Genomic DNA, 8,983 nt, shown 5'->3' with positions numbered 1-8,983 from the left:
GGTCGGCGTCGAGGAAGAGGGACGATCGAGCGTGGATTGCGCTCGATCTAAGTCCCCGAGGTTATATAGTGGGGGCAGTTTAGTACCGGGCAAAGCCACGGCCCGGTACTAAATTGTCTCCTGGGACGTTTAGTACCAGGCCCTGACATCACCCGGTACTAAAAGCACGTTTAGTACCGGGCGCAACCACGGCCTGGTACTAAATTGCTCCGTTTAGTACCGGTCAGAGCCTTGGCCCGGTACTAAATAGCGCCCACAGGCGGGAAAAATTTGTGGAGGACTTTAGTACCGGCCCTAGCCACGGCTCGGTACTAAATTGTAAAAAGTAATATTTTCAAGCAATTATTTTCTACATTTCTCATGTGTAAGAAATTATAAAAGGCATTAAAAATAGAAATATAAAATATTTTGGACATGCAAAATTACTGTATTGTGCATTGCGTCATGAACAATTTATAGAATTTTTGTTTATTTGTAAAAAAATTGTTTTATATACCTTATAAATATGTTTGGTGTATAACAAATTAAATATATTCTTGAAAAGGGTAATATATATTATATAGATCAAAATAAATTTTGTACCATTTTTTATGTGTAATAAATTAACAAATCGAATATAGGACAAATAGAATATAGAGTTTTACATGATTTCGATCAGATATTCAATACAAATTTATATTATTTATGACCACAGAATAAAAATATATATTTCATAAATCACTTGATCAATTGAACAATAAAGTAAAACATAATGGATACACAATACTATGACTCAACATTATTTAATGGAACATTTACAATTTTCCTTTTGACGAACGTACCTTGGTCGTGATCGTGGCGTAAATAAGGAGCGTCCTCTTTGGATAACAAGATGCTTGGGTCAACATCAACCGAGAACGGAGGACGGTCATCAAACTGATCAAAGTCTTCTGACTTGTCCGAAATATCCTCAACCCTAATGATTTTTTGTTTTCCTAGAAGAACTATGTGGCGTTTTGGCTTGTCGTCGGACTTGGCTGTATTTTTCCTAGGCTTGCTTGACATGTCCTTCACGTAGAACACCTGTGCGACATCCTTTGCTAGGACGAATGGTTTGTCTTTATATCCAATCTTTTTGAAGTCCACAATTGTCATTCCATACCGGTCTATCGTTATGCCGCCTCCAGCTCGGTTCACCCATTGGCACCGAAACAAAGCAATCAACAAAGGACCATATTCTAGTTCCCATATCTCCTCTATGACTCCGAAGTAGCTGTCCTTATTTCCATAATTTCCTATTGCATCCATACACATACCACTATTTTCGTTCGTGCTCTTTTCATCTTGAGCTCTTGTGTAAAATGTATATCCATTAATCTCATATACTTGGTACTGCATGATTGTCATTGATGGGCCCCTTGCCAGCCATTGAAGTTGCTCTGCAATCGTGCCATCACCCATCAATTTTCCTCTAAGCCAAACAACAAAGTTATCTATGTGATGCCGTGTAATCCAGGCCTCAGACTTCCCTGGGTTTTCAGACCGTACGATATTCATGTGCTCATCCATATATGGAGCCACAAGGGATGAATTTTGTAGAACAGTGAAATTTGCTTTGCGGATTTCACTTTCTGGGATGTGCATATTAGATTTCTTCTGTAATCTACCCTTTCCTTTCAGTCTCCCCTCATGGCGTGACATGGGGACCCCAATTGGATTAAGATCATCAATAAAGTCAACACAAAACTCAATGACCTCCTCTGTTCCATAGCCCTTGGCGATACATCCTTCTGGCCGAGAACGATTGCGAACATACTTCTTAAGAACTGCCATGTATCTCTCGAAAGGGAACATATTGTGTAGGAATACAGGTCCCAGAATATTTATCTCTTTGACAATATGAACCAAGAGATGTGTCATAATATTAAAGAACGAAGGTGGAAACACCATCTCAAAGCTGACAAGGCATTGCACAACGTCATTCTGTAGTTGTATGAGCTTCTCCGGATCGATTGCCTTCTGTGAAATTTCATTGAGGACAGCACATAACTTCACGATTGCCAATCTAACATTCTCCGGTAGAATTCCACTCAACGCACCAGGAAGCAATTGTGTCATCAGGATGTGACAGTCATGAGACTTTAAATTTGTGAACTTTTTTTTCCTTCATGTTTAATCTTTATTGTATATTTGATGAGTACCCGGACGGTACCTTTATACTATTCAAGAAATCAAACATGCTTTGCTTCTCCTCTTTACTGAGAGTGTAGCTAGCTGGACGTAAGTAGTGTTGTCCCTTCTCTCTTTTTTCAGGTCGAAGATCTTCTCATTGTTTCATTTCTTTCTGGTCACGTCTTGCTTCTAGTGTATCTTTTCCCTGACCACAGGTACCAAGGAAACCTAGTACATTCACACAAAGATTCTTTGTCAGGTGCATGACGTCAATTGCATTGTGGACCTCCAAGACCTCCCAATAAGGTAGCTCCCACAATATAGACTTCTTCCACATCGGTGCATGGCCGTTTTCATCATTCGGAACTGGTTGGCTGCCGCGATCCTTTCCGAACACTACATGAACATCCTTTATCATCGAGAAAACACGCTTTCCATCACAGAACATAGGCTTAGCACGAGTTTTTGATTCTCCTTTGAAATGTTTCCCTTTCCTTCTCAAGGGGTGTTTGAGGGGAAGAAATCGACGATGGTCCATATACATGACCTTCCGAGAATTCTTCAGATACAAGCTATCAGTTTCATCTAAGCATTGGGTGAAGGCCTGATATCCCTTGTTCGACTGCCTGGATAGGTTGCTAAGTGCAGGCCAATCATTGATGGTTATGAAAAGCAATGCTCGGAGGTCGAAATTCTCTTGTTTGTACTCGTCCCACACACGTACACCTTCTGTCTTCCACAACAATAAAAGCTCATCAACCAATGGTCTTAGGTACATATCAATATCATTGCCATGTTGTTTGGGGCCTTGGATAAGCGCCGGCATCAATATATACTTCCTCTTCATGCATAGCTAAGAAGGAAGGTTAAACAAACAAAAGGGTCACAGGCCATGTACTATGACTGCTCCCCCACTCGCCGAATGGATTCATTCCATCTGTACTTAAACCAAACCTTATGTTCCTTGGTTCACTGTTGGCGTTTCTTATGCCTGATTAGAATAGATATTCTGCAAGCGCACAGAATCACCGATGTAGCACTTCACCTAGGAGTATTCTAGGGTATCATATTTTTCCTTAGGGAAGCACTATGGTAAAGAGTATTGTAAATCGATTGATAACCGTACTAGCTTAATCGACCGACTAACTAGACGGGGTTAAGCCAGATAGGTAGGTAGGATAAGTGGCCAAGCAATGACCGAGTGACACATGGAGACTCTAAACCTTAGAGAGGTAGCAGCTGGGAGGACAATGAGCGAGATAAGACACCTGATACACTTCTAAACTTTCGAGCTAGCCTCTCTACATCAGACTAAACACCTAACTAGTTCTCGGGAAAGCAGAGCATACTTCGACGGCTGGAAGAGGAAGGACTTCAGAAAGGGATGAGAGGGGAGTCCAACGGCAACCTGCACTACTGCTATGAAAACACCCGAACGTGGTGGACTACAAAGGACGGATTGGGCTGTCACCACCTACCGACTATCACAACGGTTTCGTGGGGTGGAACACACTTTCTAGCTAACACTAAGGTCAGACACCACGTCTGCACTCGGTGTTAGGATTTCTCTCGAGGCCTTCGAGAGAAATCCCCCTCAACCTAGAGCACTAACTTGAGATACTCTAGTCCGGGCGAGAAAACCCATAAGATAAGTTCCCGATCACTAAGAGAGATAACTTAGCCTAAGCTAAAGGAAAACTTCTATGCACAAGCTGAACCTCAGACTTGAGTAAATAAAAGACTACGGAAAGTAAAGCTGACTCGAAAAAGTAAAGAAGATAACTTATATTAATAAAGTCAAAAGAAAGATACAAGAGCTATACCAGACTTCCGACGACTCTGGAGTCCCGAGCAAGATCGACTCGACTCTAACTCCCAAGCTACTAACCTACTCTAGAAAGTACAAGTGGAAGAGAAGAGCTCCAATGGTGTGTGTCTTGAGTGATGGATGGTGCCTCCTTTTATAGCCTCCCAAGGTCGGTACTGGCGATTACTGCAGGTAGCGTCGGTTGAAAGCAGGTAAGACGGTTGTGCTTAGCTTCCACACCAAGTCCCAGCCTGAGAGGCTTCCAAGTGGGGCCGGCCGGCCGGCCTGAGGATCCTACCACGTGGCCACCGACCTTCAGACAGTGGCTCTGATCACTTCCTGGAGGCGGTTGGCAGTTGGTCTCGCGTCAGTTTTTGCAATTGCTAGGCCGGCTGGCCGGCCTCCCTCTGGCCCATCTCGGCCTCTGACTTCGCTGAGTCCTTGCTCTGCTCTTGAACCTTCTCTAGGGAAGTGGGGTCCTGCAATCCTTGTGATCTTGGGCTGCCTTGTGAACTTTTGGATAGATGTTGAGGCCTTTCGGTGTTTCCAGTTGAACCAAGGCCTAACCCTCGACTTAGAGCCTCTTGATTGTGTCACATTGTCACTGGTTCGAAGCCGGGGCCTTGCCTGTGGAGGTGCCAGGCCGGCTGGCCTAGGAGAGGCCGGTCGGCCTAGGATTTTGCCCAATTCTGCTCAATTTTGGTGTACCTGTTCCTGGAATCAAAACTCATCCAAAACTCATGTAACTCATTAGAATTAAATAAAATATGAATGGAACATAGTGCAAAGCTCATGTTATTCCCGAGAAGTTGACGGCTTAGAATGTGAAATTATGGCCGTCAACACCCCCCCCCCCAAGCTTAAACTTTTGCTCGTCCTTGAGCAAAGCTTAAACTAAGGCTCAGTGGATTAGGAGTTGCATCAATGTTTACCCCCTTGCAGGTACCTTGTGCACAGCATATTACTCTTCCCGTATGTACTTATAAAAAATTGGCACATACCTAATGTTCTGGGAGATGGGGTGTATTTGTTTTTCATCCCTCGGTCTTGAACGGTTGTTGGACTTAACAACCTTCACCGGAATGTTCCCTGCTACCTGTTTAGGTTCCTAACCCAGATTTTTTGCAAGAATTTTTCAAAAGAGGTTCAGGTTTCCCAATGGTACTCTCGAGTCGCTCAAGGTGTATGATCCTCACATATGGTCGGGAAATATGACCATCTTCTTCCTATCTCTAAGGATGATATGTGGAGTTTATGGGTAGGAAGATGTATGCATACCTTGGTTACCTATATTGCTTAGCCGAAGGGTGATCCAAGTCGGGGTCGGTACTTAGCCAAATCCAGGTCTCATGGAACATGGGGTTTTTTGGAGGGTATGGAATGGATGGTATGAATGGCTTCCCATTTATTTGAACTCCATAATTTGCAACTTGAAATGGAGAGTGGGCTTCTCTTTTCTTTTTTCCTTCCTCTCTTTTTTTAAAGGAATATAACTCCACTCTCCTTTGCTGGAATATCTTGAATTTCTTTGGAGTTTTGAATGGGGAAGCTTTTGTGGAATGAACTTGTGAGATGGTGATTGTGGGGAGACATAGCTGGCAAGAGTGGATGTCAATACCCGGAGTGAGTGACTGACAGGCCAGCTATACTTGGGCTAGCAAATGGTGGATTTCTGTGGGATAAAGACCTGTAAGTGGCAAGTACCATTCCCGAAGTGGATGCACCATTCGACACAACTCAAAGTAACTTAAAATAGCTCAAACGGTTTATGCAATATAAGGCTCTGAATGGGTCATTTTTACCATGGGAAACCTTCACCAAAATTTCTGTTTTTAAAAGAATTCCGAGGGGTTCCCTACTAGAGCAGCAGTTTAAATTCTGGTTTGGGCTATCTCGAATCCCGCAACAACTAAGACTTTCATAAATTAAACTCATGCCTCCACACAACCAGATTTTCAGTGGAACTACTATGTGCCAACTAGTTCAGGTACTAGGAGAGTAAAAAGCTGTAAACGAGGCACATACAGAGTTTAAACAGAGCAACTATTCATCATTTCCAAAGTGAGAGCTCACACAGATTTCCACTCATATACTTTATTCAAAGCATGTAAATATTTTTGGGATTTTTGTTAAGAGATTATTTATTACTACTACTATATATATATTTTTGGCATGGCTACTGAATGGAAAGAAAGAGTGCGGTGACTTACCTGGCGGTGTGACTCCCCCCCAAGCTTTTATGAAGCTCAGTCCTCCTCATCGGAGTCCTACTCTCCCTCGTCGGGGTCCTCATCATCGTCGTTGTTGTTGTTCTCCTCCTCGTTGTCGTTGTTCTCCTGTTGGTATGGCTGGTGCTGCTGATGCTAGTGCGGCTGGGACTACTGATAGTCCAGCCCAAGGTGGATGAAGATGTTCGAGACGTCGTACTGCAAGGCAGAGGTCAACCCCCAGCTCTCCTGGGTGAGCTGGGTGTTGTGTGTCATCGTGTCCTGCATCTCCTGCTGCTGCGTCCCAAGTGTGCTGATGCGGTTCGAAAGGTCCGCGATGCTCCGAAGAATTAGGTCCTCATAGTTGAAGTGTGCTGAGGACGAGGGACCAACCTGTGGACCATAGGACGGATGCATACCTGCGGGGTAGTATGGCCCTTGTCCACCGGCGAATCCACTGCTGCCGGCCTGGTATGGGTCGTAGTTGTAGTGCCCGTACGCCTCCTCGAAGCTCATGTTCTCCGTGGATGGCCCCGGCTGTGCCGAGGCGTGCCGTGAAGGACCTACTTCGGCTTGTCCGCGCCATGTCCAGCTCCTCGTCTGTGGACCTGCAACACTCCGTTGTGCGGGTTCTCTTTTCTCCATCCGTAATGTTAGACTTTTCACCGAGTAGAGAGAGAGTCTCAGGCATGGAAGCTCAATCTCCCTATCATACCCGGGATAGCACATAAAGATAGAATTGCCTGGCCCTTCCCGCATCATGTGCCCTTGCTCAAAATGCTCAAGACCGACCTCGTATCTGTACGCCTCCGTCTCAGGCAAGAAGGTGACTTCGGCGCCCTCCATCGCTTTGACATACCTCGCCACACGGGTGACCAGGGGGGTTATGTCGATGGGGCCTTTGGCCGTAATCATCTTCTGCCAATGAGCAAGCATGCTCCAGACGGGTGAGAAGCAAATCTTGTTCGCCATAGCGTACAGACACTGCAACTCAGGTAAGCTGCAGAGGTGGAGGTCTATACGGGAATGCACAACCATGGCAAGCCACTTGGCAAGAAACCTCAGAGTAGGATTATGAATTGAAACTATGCTGTTCTTACTACTCACGGGTTCATTAGAAATTTCACTCCACCAAGAGCTACGATCATACTGATAGCGCTCAACAAGTGTGTTGGAGTCTAGGATGCATCTTTTATTAAAACCCAAAACAACACTAAATTGTTGGAGAGTCATTTCAAATTGCTTGTTAAAGAACCGAAAGTAAACTTTAGTTTCAGTGCTGGTTTCTTCAACGGTAAGAGATATAAGAAACTCCATGGTCAAGAGGTGCGAACCTGGCTCGACGATGTCGGCGAAGTTCTCCCATCCGACGGCGGTGAAAGCTTGGTTCATGTCTTGAAGAAGTCCCGTCATGATGAGGAAGCGGGTTTCGAACCTCTTAGCATGGGCATAGGTTTGCCTCTTCAGCAGCTCGAGTGCTTGCCGCTTGTAGTCGTTCTTGTAGACGATCTGCTCGACCATCGTCAAAATTCTGATGCAGAAGCGGCTTCTTGGGACTGCGGGAATTTCTTCTTCTTCCCGGGATGCATGCGAGCGGTGACCGGAGTCGACCGACATGTTATCCCGAGAAGAAGAGGAACTCCGCGAGCTTCTCGACCTTCTCGAGAGCGCCTTCTTGACCTTCTCCTTTGCTCGAGTGATCATGATGCCTGCAAAAGGTTAGCACGAGCAATACCCGAAGGAATCAAGAAGTTAAGAGGAGGGTTAGCTTTAGTCGTTAGTTGTTAGTCGTTCTTGCGGGGCGTTTAAACCACCACAAACGTTCAACGTTCAGCGAGCCATGAATTTAGAAGGGAAACATTTTTGTGTTTTCTGGTTTATGAACTTCACTAATTACTACCCAAATTTTTGTTCTTAGGCGAGCTAGCACTTGAGTTCTTCTCCTAATCAACTCAAAAGAGCTCAATTAGGCAAGGACTCAAGGAAGAGAGAAGGGATTAGAGAGCTCGGGCTGGATCACAAGTACCTGAGCTTCTGGTGTGCTGAGGACCGTCGGGCTCGCTGGCTTTTATAGCCGCGCACAGAGGCCAGGCCAGCCGGCCTGGGGCAGACCGGTCGGCCCCCTGAGTGGCGTCCGTTGCTCCACATCGATGCTCTAGCACTTAGGCATGCAGGTTTGCTGCTCCCCGTCGGTGGTGATGGGACGTGGGTGGATGACAGAGGCCGGCCGGCCCTGTTGAGGCCGCTCGGCGTGTCTCTGCACGTTCCCATGCTCCCCCCCCTTTTCCCTTTGCTTCACCCTTGATCAAAGTCGCCACCCCTTGCTGGTTCTTGATAGAAACAAAAGAGGTGGGGCCGGCCGGCCTAGAGCTCGGCCAAAAAAATTTCGAATTTTTTTTGTGAAGTTCTCTAATGCAAAACTTTCAAATTTTAAACATGGGTTGGTTTAAAATCAAAACATGATTATGCAAGTTGAAAAGAAGTTTATGCAAGGAGAAATTTAAACTATCCTATATGCAATGCAAGTGATGGATATGTGCCACGTACCTCATGGCGAGGGCTCGGGTTTTGAGTCCAGAGCCGGACTCTCCATTCCTTCAGTTCGTTTGTCGTCGCCGGATGGAGTCTTGAGCGATGACACCTTCTTTTGCCACACCTTCTTTGGTGTGGGTTGTGCTTCGACCTTCACTTCCTATGATTGAAAAAACTTCTTACGCTGGATTCGACGTTTGGCATTCCTCTGATTGTGAAGCTTGATTTGCTTCGCTTCCTCTTGAAGTCGTAGCTCCTCCTGGATCCGTAGATTCTCCACGAATGC

The sequence above is a fragment of the Panicum virgatum genome, chromosome 8N, assembly GCF_016808335.1.
Source record: "Panicum virgatum strain AP13 chromosome 8N, P.virgatum_v5, whole genome shotgun sequence".
In the NCBI taxonomy this organism is placed as follows: Eukaryota; Viridiplantae; Streptophyta; class Magnoliopsida; order Poales; family Poaceae; genus Panicum; species Panicum virgatum.
Note: the sequence above shows the minus strand (reverse complement) of the source record.